This window comes from Aquarana catesbeiana, linkage group LG10, assembly GCF_042186555.1.
Source record: "Aquarana catesbeiana isolate 2022-GZ linkage group LG10, ASM4218655v1, whole genome shotgun sequence".
Lineage (NCBI taxonomy): Eukaryota > Metazoa > Chordata > Amphibia > Anura > Ranidae > Aquarana > Aquarana catesbeiana.
This window is the reverse complement of record NC_133333.1, coordinates 41,034,310-41,057,219: the sequence shown is the minus strand read 5'-3', so window position 1 is coordinate 41,057,219 and position 22,910 is coordinate 41,034,310. Positions and strand designations below refer to the sequence as shown.

The following is a 22,910-nucleotide window of genomic DNA, read 5'->3' as shown; positions in this document are numbered from 1 at the left end:
ACTAAAACTTCAAGGGGTAAGGGAACTGAAACTGGGATAGTTGGCAAGTATAAGGCAGCTGCTTTGGGCCCCGCAACAATGATGTGGCCAAGGGCAGCTGCCCCTTTTGCCCTGTCTTAAAAACAGTCCTGGGTGGTGGCTGTTATATTCTTAATATCTAAATTTTAATTGGCTTTATTGAAAAGAATATGCATTTTCCATATGTGTTTGAATGACAGGACTTTGAGCTAGTGATACCCAAATGGCCATTCATTGACTGAAAATGCAGGTCAAGACCCTGTCAGAATTTGATGGATTTTGTAAATAATATATGTTTTGGTTGAATTTTCCTATGTAACCGATACTCTGTTTGATTTATGCGTTTATGTTTTAAGAGGTCTGCTGAAAGCCTCTCACATATATCTGGTTTCATGTTTAAAAGGTTTGGTTAAAGTGAAAAACAGATGTTGCTCTCTGTTAGAAGGTGGAGAAAAAGGGAGTGTATGGGAGGGATTTGTGTTTGGGCGCGAATTTGAAAGACTGAGTTCATATAGACACAAGGAATCCAGTCTTCGGGCTCACTCTCTACACACACAGCTCTCTTTACACACACATCCTGCTTCCAAGACACATCGCTGTTACATTTCCTGCCTCCAAGCCAGACACATCTATTCTTTACATACATCTCTTCCAAGCCAGGACACAAGAGGTTAATCGGCCATCTTAAATGAAGTAACACAAAGGAAGCACATGTCTAAAGACTTTTTCAGATCTTTGAAACAAATGAACTATATTTGAACATTTTTTGCATATATGAAACAACACTAATTCTGAATATAAATGTACTATTTTTGTAAGTATTTTCCAAGTTTATGTGTGTACAATAAAACACACGGTTTTGATTTAAGCTGACTCAAGCAGAAATAATTCCAAAATTCGTCTCACGAGAATCATCATTATTGAAGACTTTTTATACAATATTAAGCCATTTATTTCATTGGCGGACGCCAGCCAGTTTCAATCGTCAGAAGTTTTTGTGCCACGTTCTTCTTCCGTTGTTCAGAGGAGAAATGTGATGAACAGGTGAAAACTTTGCAATTATTGAAAGAACCTAGAAGAAACGCCAGATTGATGTTTTTGATGATTGTGTGAAGACCAGAGTATTTTGGATCAGAAGTCTTGACAGACGGTTTAATTAGAGTCCAGCGGAAAACGGAAAAGTTTTATATTCGGTGTGTACCAAAATATGGAATTTATAAATGTGTTAGCTGACGAAAGTAATTTAGAATTTGAAGGTTTAGCCAGCTATATTTCAGACACTAAGTTATGGCAATCAATGTATCATCAATGCCTACAGGCAAATAAAGAAATTGATAAAACTAGATTTTCATTAGCTAAATCTAAGAGAAAATTAAGCAATGTGTTGAAATTAGTTACAGTCTTCAATGCAATGGTTTTTGATATGCCAGGAAAACAAAGTCAAAGTGTAACAGAAATTGCACAAACACAGGAGAATTTACATATTGAGCAATTAATGATTGAAAAAGATGCATTAGAACATAAAATGAATGCATTATTGGAATCGGTTAAAGAAAAAGAAAGTTGTATTGCTTTTTTAACTCAGAAAGAAATTGAACAAGAGAATGTTATATGTTTGCTTTAAACGCAATTATTGCAAGCTCAGTCTTCTGCACATGCTCAGTGTTTAGCTTATGAACACGTGACAAAGTCAGAGGCGAGGGATAATGATGCTGATTCTGGAGTTGACACAGTGGGGTCATTTGAGGAGGTTAATGTTTCCTCAGACAATGAAAGCGTGAAGTCTGTTGATTCGAATAATAGTAATATTCAACAGAAATGTAAATTTTCATCGCCATATACTCAAAGAAAGGTATATGCAAAAAAACCAACTCTTAAATGTTTAGTTTGCAAAAGAGAGGGTCACATAGCTAGGTTTTGTGTGATGGCCAATAATAATGATATACAAAAGAGGTTGTATTATCCGAAAACGATGCCAAGGCGCTATGAAGTGTATTCTGTGCGCTGGTGTAGTAATTTGAGGTATAGAGGCCATAATAATCAAACTAATTTTCCTTTTAAGACCCAAATGCAAAGATTGCAAACTGCAAACAGTCCATTAAGACAGGAAAGGTATCACTATGTATCATATAACACTGTGAAAAACAATGTTAGCAGTCCTTAAATGAACTGCATGGATGGTAAGGATTTTCTGGTTATTGATTCTTTGCTATGGATAATAAGGTTATGATTTGAGGTTCAGAGATTTGGTTATTGATTCTTTGCTATGGATAGTAAGGTTATGATTTGAGGTTCAGAGATTTGGTTTTTATCTGATATATTTTTAGTACTTTCAAGGATAATCCTTTGGATTATTAATTTTTTATTAATTTTTCCCCAGTTATGATTATTATGATTTTAATTTTTCATTTTTTGTTCAGATGGAACATTGAGAGGTTTAGTTCATCTGATAAGGGGGTAATTAACAGCTTTGTACTCAATTAGCAAAGGATGCAGATTTGTATGGAGAATTAGTGATTTTAACCTGAATATGGTCAAAATTATGTTGTGGAAAAAACAAATATAAGATTTTCTTTCGTTTTCAGAGGTTTAAAAGGTGATAAATCAATCTTTTATTCCTCATCGGTTGTTATTAGATCTATATTTTTGTTAATGATAACAGGATCTAATATCATGACTTAGATGGATTTTCTATATTTTAATGTACCACAACACCTACAGGTGGAATTCACTAAATTTAACTATGACAGTTTAGTTCACTTTGGTAAGCAAAAATTGCTTGAAATTCTTAAAGAGAAATTCTATTGGGACAAATGGGAAAAGACAGTAGACAGAGTAATTAAATATTGTCTAATCTGTGTACAAAGATATTTTAATTACTGACAGGATATGGATGGATTAATCATGTTTTTCTAGTTTGGGGTATACTAGCAAACCTCAGTAGTGACAGAGGATTCCATTTTATAGGTAAAATCATGCAGGTAATGTGTAAAATCTTGGGAATAGGACAGAGATTTCATGTATCATATCATTCACAGTTTGCAGGTACAGTTTTGTCAGTTACAAAGTATTCTTCATTTGATTTAATGACAGGAAGAATTTACTTTGTCACTTGTTTCACAATGAACTATTGTTGGTAGTACACAGCAAAGATTGTTATTGTGTCTCTGAAGTGTATTTTACTGCAATGCTTGTGATTTGAGTAGGGATATTAGTATGTTATTTAAAGGTATTGAATGTCATTCAGAAAATGATATTTCTTTTTGGTATTTTGTGCTCCTTTTGCATAAGAGTGTATTGGTTATAGATGATACAGGACAATTTGAACAGAATTGTGTTACATGCAGTTACTTGTATGAAAAAATGGTCCCTCCACACATTTTTAAGTTTGAGTTAAAAGATCATAATTTCCTTACTTTACAATATTCCTTGTTTAGGAGATTATTAAAAGACAATTTGTATATATACTGATATGTAGTATTTGTTTTAGAAGTTTAAAGAAACTTGTATAAGTTAAATGGTTACTCACAGAGCACATAGCCCCATCCTTAGGAATTTGAGAGTGAACTGACACCATCCTTTTTAAAAAGGAGGGGGGGACTACTCATTGAGAGCCTGCATCTGTGGGACTACAAGACAAAAAAGAACCTTTCTGAATAAGAAAGGAGGGGGTTTGTTTTTTTAGGAGTAGAATGCCTGTAACAGAGTTTTTTGGCAGACATGCATTTCAGCAGATGTTGCAATAGACATTCACTCCAGTATACACAAGACACATATACAGCATGAAAACTGTTGTTACATTCACACACACACATATCTGATTCTTGTAACATTTTGTTATTTTATTATTAAAACCAAAATTATCTTTTATTCAAGATAAACGGTTTATCAAGATTGATAATTAGGAATGGAAAGATTTATTTAAATCAAAAATTAGCGGAACTAAAGGTTCAGGAGAAGTGGACCATGGCAAAGTAATTGGGAAGGTCCATTTGACATCTTGGATGTTCAAGGGACAATGGTATTAGTTCAAGGATTTCTCAATTTAGTGAAAAAGCATGTATAAATAAAAATGTGGGTATAACAAATGTAATATTCTGAGATAAATGATGCTGCTTTTATTTTTCCTAGGAATGAATTATATTTCATTAACCTGGAGGAATCATGGATTCCAAAAAAGAAGAAAGATGACAGTTCAACAAAAGAAAGTGTTAAAGAGAGAAGATTTATCATCATCACAGGATTCATCTTTTCCCTAGTGACAATTTTATCTGTGGTAAAATATATCACAAACTGTTCCAGCTATGCAGAGGTTAACAGGATTGAAGAATTACACAACAAAGTCATTACATTATTGAGAGACAAAAGAGATCTAGACACTGATATCAATATAGATAAAAGTGATAAAGACATTGATATTAATACAGAGGACAAGAGTGATAAAGATATTGATCTTAATACAAATAACAGAATATAATTCTAGATATGTTGATATTATTACAGCTGAAGAATTGTATGGATATGTATTTGTAGGACAGGGATATGATTGCTGTATGGAATTATATTTAATTCATAGCAATAATATCGAAGTCAACGTTAAAATAGAATCCAAAACAAATTTTGTTAAAATGCTGGGATCTTATAGGTTAAACAACAGAACCCGGAACTTTTGAATGTAATATTTTGGGAAGGAGTTTTTGGTCAATATTTGTAAAAAGTAACAATCTTTAAACATTTTGGAAGATAATGATAGTTTGCATTTGATATGTTAAACAAAAATATATATGTACCTCAAGATTCATTGGTAATTTGGAAAAGGAACGATGAATTTTTGGGAAGTTTTCTTCACTGTTCTACTATGATAATTCATAAAGGAATTTATGATAGTGTGAATTGGATCAATAATACATTTGTTTATCAACAAATGAGAGTATCTTTGAATGATACTAGTATATATGAATGTTGCATATCAATAGTAAATTATCCAATGAAATGTGCGAAGGGAAGTGTTGTTGTAAGGTCTCCTAGGAAAACTCCATGTGTTGGTAAGAAAAGTGTCTCAGCAAATCCATTTCAGATTAACCATTTCCAATCCAGAACTCTTTTGAGAGAGGGAAATTTTGTCATTATATTGTGGAACTTTAATGTTTCAGAATGGAAAATTTCTACAAGGTTTCCACAATGTCAAGGACATTTGGTTAATATGGAATTGGGTATTGAAAGATGGTTTGGAATTAATAATAGAAATCATAACAGAAATAAGCGTGGTATTGTTGAAGGTATTTTAGGAGGGATTGGCACAATTGGGAGTATTACTAATAGTATGGAAATTAATACTTTAAAGTCTGATCTTGAGACAGCTGGTTTAGTGGGTAGTAACGAGATTAAAATACAGAGAAATTTAAATGAAATTTTAGAAAATATGGTTATTAAAACAGCTAATATAATGGGTCCATCTATTTTACATCTTCAAAATATTACTCTTGATTTAATGTTAAGTGAACAACATTCTCATATTGCCAGAGCATGTTTAGAGATCCAGACTGAATATTCCACTAATTTTAAAATTATTGCACAAGCATTTCAGAGTGGAATAACCCCTCTTGGCATTTTACAGAATTTACCCAGAGAATATGTATATGCTATAAATCATACAGATTTATGGGTAAATAAATGGATAGGATGTAAACAGGATGTTTGTTATAGTTCTTCTATGATTCCAATAGCAGGACAAGAACAAATTTTGGTTCCAATCACTGTCTTGGGATTACCCGTCAGCAATACACAATTATTGTATTATAAATTACAGTATACAGATTTTGCATTTAACAATGAAAATTCTGAATTAGAACAATTAGATTTGTCATCATGTTTACAATTTCAGTCTAAAGTTATCTGTTTACCTAATCAAGATAAAAGTATTTTTCATTCTTGTTATCATAATCATACATTATGTTCAGCAAGAATAGAAAAAGTTGAAACAATTTCTGAATTAATTACTCGTGTAGATAAAAAGAAGGTTTGTTTCCAGATCATGTCAGATACAGAAAGGGTTAAAACTTTTTTCTCTTCTTGTACAAATACAGAAAACCTAAATCAAGGCTTGTATTGTATAGAAGGAGACATTGTAGCAATAAGTATTAATGGGTTTAGAACAAATATAACAAACATGCTTATGAAAAATATAAGTGCTCTTCCCACACAATATAATATATCTCAGATAGATGAATTTCCTTGGGAAGAATGGGCAAATGTAATTCAGAAGGATAAAGGTTTATTGATAGCTTTGGCTAAGGAACTTCAGAATGCAGAAATATTGTTTAAACATGAACAAGGTAATTTGCAAGAAATATCTCATCAATGGTCAGAATTTTCAGGAAGTAATTGGTGGAAAAAAATTTAGTAATAGTGTATCAATTTGGGGAAAAACTTCAATAACCTCAGCAGCAGGAAATATTTTATCACATCCTATAGTTATTCTTTTTATTATTATTATGTTATTCATTATATTCCAGTTATGTTTGATGTTTAGAATGAAAAAAATATATTATCGAATTAGAAATGAAATCAAGAAGGGAGATAATTTATTGCAAAATAAGCTTAAGAGAAAGATGGGTTTTGGTATTGCAAATTTGGTTGGTGATGGAAATACATTTGGAGTTATTGGATCAAAGTCAGTATGAATGGGACATGAATGCTATGAATGAATTTAAACTTTGGAAATATGATTGTTATTCATATTTCAGAGAGGAATGTTATATTCTTAATATCTAAATTTTAATTGGCTTTATTGAAAAGAATATGCATTTTCCATATGTGTTTGAATGACAGGACTTTGAGCTAGTGATACCCAAATGGCCATTCATTGACTGAAAATGCAGGTCAAGACCCTGTCAGAATTTGATGGATTTTGTAAATAATATATGTTTTGGTTGAATTTTCCTATGTAACCGATACTCTGTTTGATTTATGCGTTTATGTTTTAAGAGGTCTGCTGAAAGCCTCTCACATATATCTGGTTTCATGTTTAAAAGGTTTGGTTAAAGTGAAAAACAGATGTTGCTCTCTGTTAGAAGGTGGAGAAAAAGGGAGTGTATGGGAGGGATTTGTGTTTGGGCGCGAATTTGAAAGACTGAGTTCATATAGACACAAGGAATCCAGTCTTCGGGCTCACTCTCTACACACACAGCTCTCTTTACACACACATCCTGCTTCCAAGACACATCGCTGTTACATTTCCTGCCTCCAAGCCAGACACATCTATTCTTTACATACATCTCTTCCAAGCCAGGACACAAGAGGTTAATCGGCCATCTTAAATGAAGTAACACAAAGGAAGCACATGTCTAAAGACTTTTTCAGATCTTTGAAACAAATGAACTATATTTGAACATTTTTTGCATATATGAAACAACACTAATTCTGAATATAAATGTACTATTTTTGTAAGTATTTTCCAAGTTTATGTGTGTACAATAAAACACACAGTTTTGATTTAAGCTGACTCAAGCAGAAATAATTCCAAAATTCGTCCCACGAGAATCATCATTATTGAAGGCTTTTTATACAATATTAAGCCATTTATTTCAGTGGCAGCATCATGTTGTAGGGATGCTTTTCTTTAGCAGGGACAGGGGAAACTGGCCAGAGTTGATGAGAAGATGGATGGAACCAAATACAAGGCAATCTTAGAAGATAACTTGTTAGAGTCTGCAAAAGACTTGAGACTGGGGCAGAGGTTCACCTTCCAGCAGGACAATGACCTTAAACATACAGCCAGAGCTACAATGGACATGTGCAGGGGGCATTCCAGGTGTGCCTGGGCACACCCTAATCACTCTGTGCTTTGCCGATTTACCCTAATGCCCATGCTTCCCCTCCGTGTTGCAGGATGTTTGAGGATGAAGAGTGGGGGAAGGGGCTAATCAGTATGTCATTTACCAGCCCCTTCCTTTCTAAGATAAAAACCCTCACTCAATGTGCTCATTCATAACTGAAGCATAATTAACTGTATACTATGCTTCAGTTTGTGAATTAACAGGAAGCTGAGGCAAGACTTGAAAATTTGCTGTTCACAGACGCTCTCCATCCAATCTGACAGAGCTTGAGCTATTTTGCAAAGAAGAATGGACAAAATGTCACTCTCTAGATGTGCAAAGCTGGTAGAGACATCCCCAAAATGACTTGCAGCTGTAATTGCAAAGAAAGGGAGAAAGGTGTTTCTACAAAGTATTGACTCAGAGGGGCTGAATACAAATGCTTGCCACACTTTTCACATATGTATTTGTAAACATTTTTAAAAACCATTTATCATTTTCCTTCCACTTCACAATTATGTGTCACTTTGTGTTGGTCTATCTGATAAAATCCCAATTAAATACATTTATATTTTTGGTTGTAACATGACAAAATGTGGAAAATGTCAAGTAGTATGAATACTTTTTCAAGGCACTGTTAGTGGTGTCGCGCTCCTATGTGCAAAGTGCCCTAAGTATAGGGCTTTTTTTTCAGCTGGAACTTGGTGGAACTCAGTTCCACCACCTCTTGCTCAGGCCCTCTGCTCCCTGCTCACCACTATCACTTGTAAACAGAGAAGTCCTTCTTCTCTGTTTACAAGTGACAGCTTGACTCTCAATGGCCCCCGTGGATCTGATCTCCTGAATGTCTCCCACTGAATACAGGATGGTGACATGGTGCCTGGGGTGCAATGAGGATGCCGACTAGGGATGAGCCGAACACCCCCCTGTTCGGTTCGCACCAGAACTTGCGAACAGGCAAAAAATTTGTTTAAACATGCGTACACCGTTAAAGTCTATGGGACACGAACATGAATAATCAAAAGTGCTAATTTTAAAGACTTATATGCAAGTTATTGTCATAAAAAGTGTTTGGGGACCCGGGTCCTGCCCCAGAGGACATGGATCAATGCAAAAAAAATGTCAAAAACGGCCCTTTTTTCGGGAGCAGTGATTTTAATAGTGCTTAAAGTGAAACAATAAAAGTGTAATATCCCTTTAAATTTCGTACCTGGGGGGTGTCTATAGTATGCCTGTAAAGGGGCCCGTGTTTCCTGTGTTTAGAACAGTCTGACAGCAAAATGACATTTCAAAGGAAAAAAAGTAATTTAAAACTACTCGCGGCTATTAATGAATTGCCGGTCCGACAATACACATAAAAGTTCATTGATAAAAACGGCATGGGAATTCCCCACAGGTGAACCCCGAACCAAAATTAAAAAAAAAAATGACGTGGGGGGTCCCCCTAAATTCCATACCGGACCTTTCATGTCTGGTATGGATATTAAGGGGAACCCCGGCCAAAATAAAAAAAAAATGGCGTGGGGTCCCCCTCAAAATATATACCAGACCCTTCAGGTCTGGTATGGATTTTAAGGGGAACCCCACTCCAAAATTTTAAAAAAATGGTGTGGGTCCCCCCAAAAATCCATACCAGACCCTTATCCGAGCACGCAACCTGGCAGGCTGCAGGAAAAGAGGGGGGGACGAGAGAGCGCCCCCCCTCCTGAACGATGAGAGAGTGCCCCCCCTCCTGAACCGTACCAGGCCACATGCCCTCAACATTGGGAGGGTGCTTTGGGGTAGCCCCCCAAAAAACCTTGTCCCCATGTTGATGGGGACAAGGGCCTCATCCCCACAACCCTTGCCCGGTGGTTGTTGGGGTCTGCGTGCGGGGGGCTTATCGGAATCTGGAAACCCCCTTTAACAAGGGGACCCCCAGATCCCGGCCCCCCCCCGTGTGAAATGGTAAGGGGGTACAAAAGTACCCCTACCATTTCACAAAAAAACTGTCAAAAATGTTAAAAATGACAAGAGACAGTTTTTGACAATTCCTTTATTTAAATGCTTCTTCTTTCTTCTATCTTCTTTCTTCTATCTTCCTTCGGTTTCTTCCTCCTTCTTCTTCTTCTGGTTCTTCTAAGTTCTTCCTCCGGTGTTCTCGTCCGGCATCTCCTCCGCGGCGTTTTTTTTATCTTCTTCTCCTCGGGCCGCTCCGCATCCATGATGGCATGGAGGGAGGCTCCCGCTGTGTGATGCTTCTCTCTTCATCTTTTTCTTCATCTTTTTCTCTTCATCTTCTTCTCGTCATCTTGTCTTCATCTTCTTTTCGGGCCGCTCCGCATCCATGATGGCATGGAGGGAGGCTCCCGCTGTGTGACGCTTCTCCTCTTCTGACGGTTCTTAAATAACGGGGGGCGGGGCCACCCGGTGACCCCGCCCCCCTCTGACGCACGGGGACTTAACAGGGACTTCCCTGTGGCATTCCCCGTGAAGTCAGAGGGGGCGGGGTCACCTGTTACGTATGCCACAGGGAAGTCCCCGTCAAGTCCCTGTGCATCAGAGGGGGGCGGGGTCTCCGGGTGGCCCCCCCCATTATTTAAGAACCGCCAGAAGAGGAGAAGCGTCACACAGCGGGAGCCTCCCTCCATGCCATCATGGATGCGGAGCGGCCCGAAAAGAAGATAAAGACAAGAAGATGAAGAGAAGAAGATGAAGAGAAAAAGATGAAGAAAAAGATGAAGGGAGAAGCGTCACACAGCGGGAGCCTCCCTCCATGCCATCATGGATGCGGAGTGGCCCGAGGAGAAGAAGATAACAAGACACCGCGGAGGAGATGCCGGACGAGAACACCGGAGGAAGAACCAGAAGAACCAGAAGAAGAAGATGGAGGAAAAAACCGAAGGAAGAGAGAAGATAGAAGAAAGAAGATTGAAGATAGAAGAAAGAAGAAGCATTTAAATAAAGGAATTGTCAAAAACTGTCTCTTGTCATTTTTAACATTTTTGACAGTTTTTTTGTGAAATGGTAGGGGTACTTTTGTACCCCCTTACCATTTCACACAGAGGGGAGGGCCAGGATCTGGGGGTCCCCTTGTAAAAGGGGGCTTCCAGATTCCGATAAGCCCCCCACCCACAGACCCCCACAACCACCGGGCAAGGGTTGTGGGGATGAGGCCCTTGTCCCCATCAACATGGGGACAAGGTGTTTTGGGGGGCTACCCCAAAGCACCCTCCCAATGTTGAGGGCATGTGGCCTGGTACGGTTCAGGAGGGGGGGGCGCTCTCTCATCCCCCCCTCTTTTCATGCGGCCTGCCAGGTTGCGTGCTCGGATAAGGGTCTGGTATGGATTTTTGGGGGGACCCCACGCCGTTTTTTTTTTAAAAATTGGTGCGGGGTTCCCCTTAAAATCCATACCAGACCTGAAGGGTCTGGTATAGATTTTGAGGGGGACCCCACGCCATTTTTTAAAAAAAATTTTGGCCGGGGTTCCCCTTAATATCCATACCAGACCTGAAGGGCCTGGTATGGAATTTAGGGGGACCCCCCACGTAATTTTTTTTTTTTTAATTATGGTTCGGAGTTCCCCTGCGGGGAATTCTCATGCTGTTTTTATCAATGAACTTTTATGTGTATTGTTGGACCGGCAATTCATTAATAGCCATGAGTAGTTTTAAATTACTTTTTTCCTTTGAAATGTCATTTTGCTGTTAGACTGTTCTAAACATGGGAAACATGCGCCCCTTTACAGGCATACTATAGACACCCCCCAGGTACGAAATTTAAAGGGATATTACACTTTTATTGTTTCACTTTAAGCATTATTAAAATCACTGCTCCCGAAAAAACGCCCGTTTTTAAAACTTTTTTTTGCATTGATCCATGTCCCCTGGGGCAGGACCCAGGTCCCCAAACACTTTTTATGACAATACCATGAATATAAGCCTTTAAAATTAGCACTTTTGATTTCTCCCATAGACTTTTAAAGGGTGTTCCGCAGCATTCGAATTTGCTGCGAACACCCCAAGTTGTTCGCTGTTCGGCGAACAGCCAATGTTCAACTCGAACTAGAAGCTTATCCCTAATGCCGACACCCCATGGATGATCTCCTGCAAGCGAGAGAGATGGAGCCACCTACAGTGTGTGGGGAGGTACTAGAGCCGGCTGGGTGCTTCAACTTAATAATACAGCAACAAAAGTAAGGTGGAAGATGGTTGAGCTTTTAAGGAAGGGGGGAGAATATGGGGGCAGTAGAGGGGGTTGCATGCAGAGGTTAGCAGCTGTGAAAAGAAGGCTGAATACTGCACTCTGTGTGTAGTGCACCCCTGAACTCTGCACTCTGTATGCAGCGCAACCTTGAACTCTGCACTCTGTGTTACCCCCCCACACACACACACTCTGCACGTGATGCACTCCTGGTATTTAATGCCCCTTTAAGACCCTCCCACTATTAATGACATTGAAACACACCCACTATTTTATGCAGTTTGGAGGGTGTGTGTGTGGGGGGGGGAGTAGCTTGTGGTTGAGTTCTTGTCTTTCACAGGTATGCTTTCCCCACTTCCGGGAGCCTCAACCGTGGGTATTGACATCATGGCTGGGGCTCCCTCCCCCTCCCTTCTCCTCCCCTGGCCCAGTAGGAGAGAGGAGCGGAGCCTCGCGCATCCGCAGTAGGGTTCCCGGCGTGAAGCCGAAAGGCTACACTGCCGGGTTCCCTTACTCGCAATGGAGGCAGCATGCACCCGACAGCTGATGGAGACATCAGTTGCGGTGCCGACATCACTGGCCTCCAGGACAGGTAAGTGTCCGATTATTAAAAGTCAGCAGCTGCAGTATGTGAAGCTGCTGGCTTTTCATTTTTGCAGCGGTGGGCGGACCTCTGTTTTAAGGATTCAACCAAAGTGTTAATCTCCCTTAAAACAAATGCTATTATCAAAACATTATATAAATGTACATCAAACATTAAACGTAAATTGACAAAATGTCCATAAAAAGTGAACCAACACCTTCTAAATGTCCCTTATAGTAGATCATAAATAACAAAATCCAGTAGATGTATAATGCAATACAGTCCTCAAAATTCCAAAAGGCTTTCACTTTTTTCTTTGGGAATTTTGAGGACTGTATTACAGAGATCGCAGCATGTGGGACCTCAGACACCCCGAATAAGCTACGGGGCAGGTGTAGCCTGTGCTCACACTAGCGCACTGGGCTCCTCTCTGGGATTCAGCCTCGATTCACCGAAATTTACATCAAATCCTGGCACAGTCCTGGTGAATCCAGAATGGTTGGGAGGTATGGAAAGAGAAGACAGGTATTTTAAATACCTGAATCACCAACAAATAGCTGGGGATTTTTGATTTTACCACCCACCTCAACCTGGCACCCTCAAGCCTAAGCAGTTTTATGCTGCCCTGTTGGGGTGTGGGTATTCTGAAATAACATGCATTATGAATGTATGGTTTACAAGTATGCATATTACCACTTCCCTACCCGCCTATAGTCAAATGACGTCCACAGATGGGATCTCCCATCCTGGGTGGACGCCATATGACGGCCTCGGGTTCCTAGGGGGCGCACCCGCCGCGTTGCTCGGGACCCGGTGCGTGTGGCCGGCGGCCGCGATGTCCGCCGGGCACCCGCAATTGCCCGTTAACCGGGCCGGACCGTGGATCTCTGTGTGTAAACGTGACCACGTGATCAGCTATCAGCCAATGACAGCTGATCATGTGATGTAAACAGAGCCGGTAATCGGCTATTTTTCTCCTCACGCTGATAGCGTGGGGAGAAAAAAAAAGCTGATCACCGGTGGCTGTCAGACGGACATCGGTTCTGATCGCAGTGAGCCACCGCCAAGTGATCTGTGCCCACCATTGCCACCTGCCAGTGCCACCTACCAGTGCATAACAGTGCCGCCTACCAGTGCCCACCAGCATCACCTACCAGTCCCCACAGTGCCACCTACCAGTGCCCATTAGTGTTACCTATCAGTGACACCTATCAGTGCCCTTCAGTGCCACCCATTAGTGCCACCCATCAGTGCCACCTATCAGGGCCCATCAGTGCCACCTCATCAGTGCTGCCTTATCAGTGCCCATCAGTGTGGTCTTATCTGTGCCTATCGGTGCAGCCTATCAGTGCCCATCAGTGCAGCCTATCAGTGCCCATCAGTGCAGCATCATCAGCGCATATCAATGAAGGAGAAAAATTACCTGTTTGCAAAATTTTATAACAAACTATGAAAAATGTTTTTTTTTTCAAATTTTTTTTGTTTGTTTAGCAAAACATAAAAACCCCAGTAGTGATTGAATACCACCAAAAGAAAGCTCTAATTGTGTGAAAAAAATCATAAACATTTCATTTAGGGTTGGTAGTTGGGTTTTTTTGTTGTTTTTTTTTTTTTTTTGGTCCTAGAGCACTTTTATCTGTGTTCCATTTTTGGGGTCTTTTATTTATTATTTTCATAGATGTTGGCAGTGAGTGTGAAGTTGTTAGTGACATTGCAAAACCAGCTCTTTGTACTCGAGCACTGCATACTATTGTTGTGCAGTTTAGTCCTCTAAAGCACTTGGAGCACTATTCCTCCCACTGTCACCAACAATGGGGCAATCACTTCTGCACTGTCACCAACAATGGGGCAATCATTTCTGTACTGACACCAACAATGAGGCACTACTCCTCCCATTGAGATCAATGATAGGCAGGCCCGGACTGGGACAAATAATAGGCCCGGGCATTTTAGATTTTAGATTGAGCAGCCCATACCAGGCAAGAACTGAAAACTCCTGGGGCCCCATTAGGAATAGGAGATCATGGGGCCCCCTGTGTCCCCACCCACACTCAAGTCACAGATACACAAACTCCACCTACATATTGCAGCTAAGCTGCATATAGTGGACATTTAAATATTAACTGCAGCATAGCCTGCTGGAAGTTTCCGTCTTTTTTCTATAGAAGCTGTTGGGCACTTCCAGGTTTAACCACTTGACCTCTGAAAGACTTACCCCCATTCAAGACCAGGCCATTTTTTCGATATGGCACTGCGTAATTTTAACTGACAATTGCGCAGTAATGCAATGTTGTACCCAAATAAAATTGATGTTCTTTTTTTCCCACCAATAGAGCTTTCTCTTGGTGGTATTTGATCACCTCTGCAGTTTTTATTTTTTTGGGCTATAAACAAAGACTGAAGATTTTGAACAAAAAAAATTATATTTTTTACTTTCTGCTATAAAACATATGTAAAAAATCAAAACTGTGTATTCTGCTACATGTTTTTGGTAAAAAAAAATCCCAATAAGTGTATATTGATCAGTTTGCTTAAAAGTTATAGTGTCAACAAACTATGGGCTATATACTGGACTTTTTATTTATTTTTACTAGTAATGATGGCGATCAGTGACTGTGATATTGCGGCAGACATTTGGACACTAGCTGACACTTTGTGGGAACCAGTGACACTAATACAGTGATCAGTGCTAAAAATATGCACTGTCACTGTACTAATGACACTGGCTGGGAAGAGGTTAAATATCAGAGGCATTCAAAGGGTTAAATGTGTGCCTAGCCAGTGTTTGTGTGTACTGTTTGGTGCTTTTACTAAGGGAAGTCATGGATTATATTCCCTGCTTTGCAGGTAAAGAAAATCTATTACTTCCCAGCTGACAGGACAGAGCTCTGCCTTGTTTACACAGGCAGGGGGTCTGTCCTGTGTAAATTCATGATGATCGGCGGGTGCGGCATTGACATCTGCTGTGTTTAGTCACAGCACGGCCGGGTTGCCGGTGGTGTGCACTCCCTACCCGGAAGTGTCAGATCACGTACTAGGTACTAGGTACTAGGTACGTGATCTGGAGCAGCAGAGCCGCCTTGCTGCCGTATATCTATGTCTAGGGGGGAGCGAGAGATGAGGAGATGGCAAAGTAGGAGAGAGATGGAGGAAGGGGAGAGAGGGAGGGGGAAACAGGGAGGTAAGAGAGAGAGAGAGGGAGGGAGAAGGAGGGGGGGTGAGAGAGAGGGGGTGTGAGAGAAGGGGATTTAGGTAGCGGGAGGGAGAGAGGGGGGAGAGGGGGAGGGAGGAGAAGAGGGGGAGGGGGGTGTAGGAAGAGGTGGGTAGTGAGAGAGTGGGGAGAGGGGGAGGGAGAAGGAGAGGGGTGTAGGAAGAGGGGGATAGTGAGAGAGGGGAGAGAGGGGGAGGGAGAAGGAGAGGGGTATAGAAAAAGGGGGGTAGTGATAGAGGGGGGAGAGGGGGGAGAGAAGAGGGGGGTGTAGGAAGAGGGAGGTAGTGAGAGAGTGGGGGGGGAGAAGAAGAGGGGTGTAGGAAGAGAAGGGGTAGTGAGAGAGGGAGCTGAGGGGGAGGGGGAGGGAGAAGAAGAGGGAGGAGTGGGGTGTAGGAAGAGGGGGGTAGTGAGAGAGTGGGGAGAGGGGGAGGGAGAGGGTTGTGGGAAGAGGTGGGGGTAGTAAGAGAGGGGGAGGGGTGGGGGGAGGGAAAGGGAGAGGGGGTAGTTAAAGATGGGAGGTAGGGAGAGGGGGGTTGAGAGAAAGAGGGTGGGTTGATCAGTATGTCTGCTATGTCCCACCATTATACTGTATGAAGTACAGTACACCCCCCCACCCATATACACAGGTTTCCTCGCAGTGGTCACACCCCTGTCCATGTAGAAGGAAGGTTGTCACACTCCGGTTCTTAACTGCTCGCTGGTCCCTCCTCCCACCGTCACAGCCCATAACACTTACCCAGTCCAGGAAGTGTAGTCCTCCTCCTCCCCGGGCTCTCTCGGTCCCTCTCTCTCCTCTCAGGACCAGGAGCCTGTTGACACCATCGATCCCACGGCTGAGTCCATCTTGCCCCGTCCACCCAGGAGCCTTTCATAGGTCCCCATACTGGCCCCGGCCCTCACGCACTTAGCCCGAGAGCCTGAATGGTCAGTCCGTCCCTGGGGGCGGGCCTTGTAGCTGTCACAGAGCAACCACGGCTGGCGCTGAATGGCGCTTGCTCGACATTGCCTCGCCCCCCAGGAGTTTAGGAAATGCGGCCCGGAAGCCAGGCAGCCCACCAGGCAAATGCCCGGTATGTCCTATGGCCTATGGCCAGTCTGGGCCTGTTGATAGGGCACTGTTCCTCTCACTGACATCAATGTTGGGGCACTATTCCTCCCTTTGACACCAATGAGGGGGCACCATTCCTTCCACGGATACCAATGATGGGGACACTATTCCTCCTACTGACATCGGCAATGGGGCACTAATAAATCCCCTAATACCAAAGATAGGACATTGTTTGCTCCCACTGATGCAAGGGTGTTTTCTATTCCCACTGACCATGGTTTGGTCCCCCTAAAGTCTGAAGCACAGTAAACTGGCCCTTTGTTTAGAAAGTTTTGAGACCCCTGCTCTAAAGCACCAGTGTCAAGTACACCAAAGCACCACATCTCCATACAGTTTTTGCCATTGATATTAATAAAACTATGGATCGTCCCCAACATTAACCTCATGTCCGGGAGGCCTAAAGGGAGGTTCTTCCCAGGCCACTATCAGGGTGTGAGCAGCTTCTGTATCCACAGGACAAAGTGCTGGTCAGGGTGTAGTATTAAGAGGCAAGGTACTTGTGCCTTTTTTCTGGGCAGTATGTGTGCTATACATTCAGAGCACACAGAAGTGTTGGTTGGTAGAGTGACTAACCAAGCCTTCCTCATCCTCCTCCTCTGTCTTTCAGGCATGGAGTAGCTTGGAGTAGCTTGATAATAAAAGAGGAAAGTGAGGGAGAAGTCAAGATGTCATTCACGGGCAACGTTTTGGGGGAGTGGAGGGGGAAGCTGCTCTATGCCACCAGATAGTAAATCTACATTTATGCAAGTCCACTTTTCAACAGGAGACCGATGATGACGTATATCGCTGTGGCGACTAGGACCAGAAATTGAGTGGTTTTTACACAAAAGGTGTATTTATACAAACAAACAAAAAATGCCAAACATTACAGCCACAGGTATCAGCTACCAAGGGGGCAATAAGTGTCAGATAGGCTGAAACTCCGCTTTAACCCCAATATAACTTGTGCCAGGAAAGGCTGTTTGTAACAATTGTACCAACATGTTGCCTGTTCTGCGGCAGAGAAAGTTCAGTGCCTCGCCTGGCTTACAGGATCTTCTGAAGCAGGACAGAAGAGTCTGTAACCATTTCAGGTGGTCATACCTAGTCAGTGTTTGGCTGGGTAAATTCAACTTGAACTCATCCCATCTCCCTGCAAGTTGCCTGAGGTGTGATATGCCCATCCCGTGGAAATTTACCTTGCTCATGTTGCAGCACTTGTGTATGTATCAGCAAGCCACAAATAAATACCTGTGTAAGTATGGCATTAAGGCAGGCTTGTGGGAGCTCATTTTTTTCCAACTTCAGTAACTCCTCATTCAGAAAGAATGCCCCATATTGTCTGTCACCATTTGTGGGAGCAACCAGATTGAGGGCAATGAGGGAATCACCATCACTATCCGTGTAGTGTTCCTGATGGAGCAGATACAGCATTGGATAATAGACCAGACTCTGGATGCACAGCAGTAAAAGGATGAGGGGTGCTTCCTGGTGTCTCTGGGCTTAGTTTATCAAGACTAAGTTCATAGGAGGCCACAGCAGACACAGGAAGAGCATGAGGAGGAGTATGGATGCTGTGGTTGCTTTGAGGAGAAAGAGAACATGGGGCAGTCTTCCAGGGGTGGGTTTCATCCTTCACAAACCCCAGGACTTGTATATGGTTGGGGAGATAGCTGAGGACAAAAAAAAATTCTGCACTATAACCACCCCCAAATCAGCAGTCTAATCCCTACTTTGTCCACTGCAACCCCTGCTCTATATAATTTAATGGAAATGTCCTGGACTGAGATGTCACAGAGTGGCTGATTCCTATCTGCAATGTATTTACAGTATCACACAAAAGTGAATACACCCCTCACATTTTTGTAAATATTTTATTATATCTTTTCATGTGACAACACTGAATAAATGACACTTTGCTACAATGTAAAGTAGTGAGTGTACAGCTTGTATACCAATGTAAATTTGCTGTCTCCCCATGGTTGACCAAAGAAGTTGAGTGCACGGGCACAGCGTCATATCAAGTGGTTGTCTTTGGGAAATAGACGCATGAGCACTGCCAGCATTGCTGCAGAGGTTGAAGGGGTGGGGGGTCAGCCTGTCAGTGCTCAGACCATACGCCGCACACTGCATCAAATTGGTCTGCATGGCTGTTGTCCCAGAAGGAAGCCTCTTCTAAAGATGATGCACAAGAAAGCCCGCAAACAGTTTGGAAGACAAGCAGACTAAGGACATGGATTACTGGAACCATGTCCTGTGGTCTGATGAGACCAATATAAACTTATTTGGCTCAGATGGTGTCAAGTGTGCGTGGCGGCAACCAGGTGAGGAGTACAAAGACAAGTGTGTCTTGCCTACAGACAAGCATCATGGAGGGAGTGTCATGGTCTGGGGCTGCCTGAGTGCTTTCAGCACTGGGGAGCTACAGTTCATTGAGGAAACCATGAATGCCAACATGTGACATACTGAAGCAGAGCATGATCCTTTACCTCCGGAGACTGGGCCACAGGGCAATATTCCAACATGATAACAACCCCAAACACACCTCCAAGACGACCACTACCTTGCTAAAGAAGCTGAGGGCAAAGGTGATGGACTGGCCAAGCATGTCTACAGACCTAAACCCTATTGAGCATCTGTGGGACATCCTCAAATGGAAGGTGGAGGAGCGCAAGGTCTCTAACATCCACGAGCTCTGTGATGTCATTGAGGATTGAAAGAGGACTCCAGTGGCAACCTGTGAAGCTCTGGTGAACTCCATGCCCAAGAGGGTTAAGGCAGTGCTGGAAAATAATGGTGGCCACACAAAATATTGACACTTTTTGGGCCCAATTTGGACATTTTCACTTAGGAGTGTACTCACTTTTTTTGCCAGCGGTTTAGACATTAATGGCCGTGGGTTGAGTTATTTTGAGGGGACAGCAAATTTACACTGTTATACAAGCTGTATACTCACTACTTTACATTGTAGCAAAGTGTCATTTCTTCAGTGTTGTCACATGAAAAGGTATAATACAATATTTGCAAAATGTGAGGGGTATACTCACTTTTGTGAGATACTGTATGTATTCGCCTATAGTCAGTGGCGGCTGGTGCTCAAAATTTTTGGGGGGGCCCAAACAAACTGAAAAAAAAAAAAAAATCAATTGCAGCCTCACTATCATCAAACACAGCCACTGTGCCCATCAATAGCCGCCACTGTGCCATCAAATGCCGCCACTGTGCCCATCAAATGCCGCCACCGTGCCCATCAAATGCCGCCACTGTGCCCATCAAACGCAGCCACTGTGCCCATCAAACGCAGCAACTGTGCCCATCAAATGCTGCCACTGTGCCATCATATGCTCCCACTGTGCCCATCAAATGCTCCCACTATGCCATCAAATGCTTCCACTGTGCCCATCAAATGCTCCCACTGTGCCATCAAATGCTCCTGCTGTTCCCATCAAATGCTGCCACTGTGCCCCCCGCCCGCTGTCTGCCCAGCACTTACCCTGTCTCGGTGGGGAAGCAGGTGACTGCGGTGAGCAGCGAGCGGTTTCCTCCATGTCCTCGATGTCTTCTCCCATCCGCTCTTCCCGTCCTCTCCTATGATTGGATGCCTGGTAGGCATCCAATCACAGCGCCTGTCGTTTCAGCCAATCAGGTGATGGGTAACAAACCCAAACACCTGGTTGGCGAAGAGGCGGTTCAGTGTTAGGAAAGTGAATATTCATTCGCTTTTCTAACACAGCTGAGCGAACTGTGAGCGCCAAGCATGGCGCTCGCTGCTTACTTTTTTGACACCTATTAGATCTTATGGTTCTAATCAGGCGCTTAAAAAAAAATACCCCGCCGCTGCAATTCAGGCGCCTGGCACTTGAAAAGAGGCCGGGCGCCTGAATAGGGGGTGGCAGCAGCGACCTTAGATAGATTTATGCAATGCATGAATCTATCTATTGGTGATAGAGGGGTGGCTGGGGAGAGGGGGCGGCGCCTGTGCGCCCTTATGGATGCACCACCACTATTTAAACCCCAAAACTGATTATAGTGGTGATATTTGTGCCTCTGAGTTCCCAGCTGTGCCCACCTATGAATACCAGTAGCAGGGGGAATAATTTTTCCTTTTTGCAGCTCAATTACATTAAAAAGAATGTTGTCTGGCAAGTTATATATAAGCACTTTAAACAAAGGGGTTAAGGGTTGGAACATAACAATTATGCGCTAAAATTCAACAAAATTCTGGTCCAATTAATAAAAGCAAGATATTTGCGTTATTTAACATAGCTGTAACACATGCATCATTCTCTAATAAGATCATTATTTACAGCAAATATTAGCTTTAATTAATAATCATTTTGGCAAATTAGGCACATTATGTATGCACTTTAGCATTGTGAATTGACCTTTTTGTTTTTAAATGAGAAGCATTGTAGCAGTACAACCAATACTTCTGCTAAATGCATTTGCCATACGAGAGCAGTTTAAGCCAAAATCCATTTTTTTCCCCAATTTGTTTAGTAACCACATGCAGAGTGTCTCTAGAGAAGCATGCATGCAGGGTACAGTTTACTGATGTCCCCTTCCAGTCTTCACAAAAGTAAAACGCTTCGCCTCAATGATTGATTACTGCAGCCAGTGTTATATTATATTATATCCAAAAGTTCAACGCTCAGCCTCAATGATTGATTACTGCAGCCAGTGTTGTTATATTATATCCTTCCCTCATGAGTTCTATGCTGCGTGCCGTGCTCTCTCTCATTACTTACCTTCCAGCTCCGCTCGGGCCATGCGAAGAACAGAGCTGACGACGTCACTTCCGGTTTCCATCTGTTCCACAAAACCCGCATGTAACCTCTAAATTTAAACAACAATGCTCCCACGGGCGACACCACGGGCGGAAGCTGCTTGGCGCTTTGGATTGCGCCGCAAAGCAGGTAAAAATCCTACAAATGAAGCGCCACTTCTGCAATCCCGTGATTGCATTGATGTGGCGCTTCCCATAGTGCACTAGAATACGGCACGCAGCATATGACTCATGAGGGAAGGATATAATATAATATAACAACACTGGCTGCAGTAATCAATCATTGAGGCTGAGCGTTGAACTTTTGGATATAATATAACACTGGCTGCAGTAATCAATCATTGAGGCTGAGCGTTGAACTTTTGGATATAATATAATATAACACTGGCTGCAGTAATCAATGATTGAGGCTGAGCGTTGAACTTTTGTGAAGGCTGGAAGGGGAGATCAGTAAACTGTACCCTGCATGCATGCTTCTTTAGAGACACTCTGCGTGTGGATACTGAACAAATTGGGAAGAAAAATGGATTTTGGCTTAAACTGCTCTCGTATGGCAAATGCATTTAGCAGACGTATTGGTTGTACTGTGTTTAACAGTTACAAATGCTTCTCATTTAAAAACAAAAAGGTCAATTCACAATGCTAAAATGCATACATAATGTGCCTAATTTGCCAAAATGAATTTTAATTAAAGCTAATATTTGCTGTAAATGATGATCTTATTAGCGAATGATGCATGTGTTATAGCCATGTTAAATAACCCGAATATCTTGCTTTTGTTAATTGGACCAGAATGTTGTTCAATTTTTAGCGCATAATAATTATGTTCCAACCCTTAACCTCTTTGTTTAAAGTGCTTACATATAACTTGCCAGACAACATTCTTTATAATGTAATTGAGCTCAAAAAGGAAAAAATATTCCCCCTGCTCCTGGTATTCATAGGTGGGCACAGCTGGGAACTCATAGGCACAAATATCACCACTATAATCAGTTTTGGGGTTTAAACAGTGGCGGTGCATCCATAAGGGCACACGGGCGCCGCCCCCACTCTCCAGCCACCCCTCTATCACCAATAGATAGATTCATGCATTGCATGAATCTATCTATGGCCGCCGCTGCCACCCCCTATTCAGGCGCCCGACCCCTGAATTACAGTGGCTCTAATAGGCTCTAATAGGCGTCAAAAACGGTAAACAGCGATCGCCATGCTTGGCACTCGCA

At 42.1% G+C, this 22,910-nt stretch overlaps 2 long non-coding RNA genes across 2 annotated transcripts in view; one reads left to right on the top strand and one right to left on the bottom strand.

The window, feature by feature from the left end:
- LOC141110620 (uncharacterized) overlaps window positions 1–22,910 on the bottom strand; it is a 69,195-nt gene that overhangs the window by 44,011 nt on the left and 2,274 nt on the right. The window lies entirely within an intron of this gene.
- On the top strand, window positions 171–7,517 carry LOC141110619 (uncharacterized). Its single transcript, XR_012236306.1, has 2 exons — window positions 171–1,211; window positions 4,150–7,517. It is a non-coding gene; the product is annotated as an uncharacterized lncRNA (long non-coding RNA).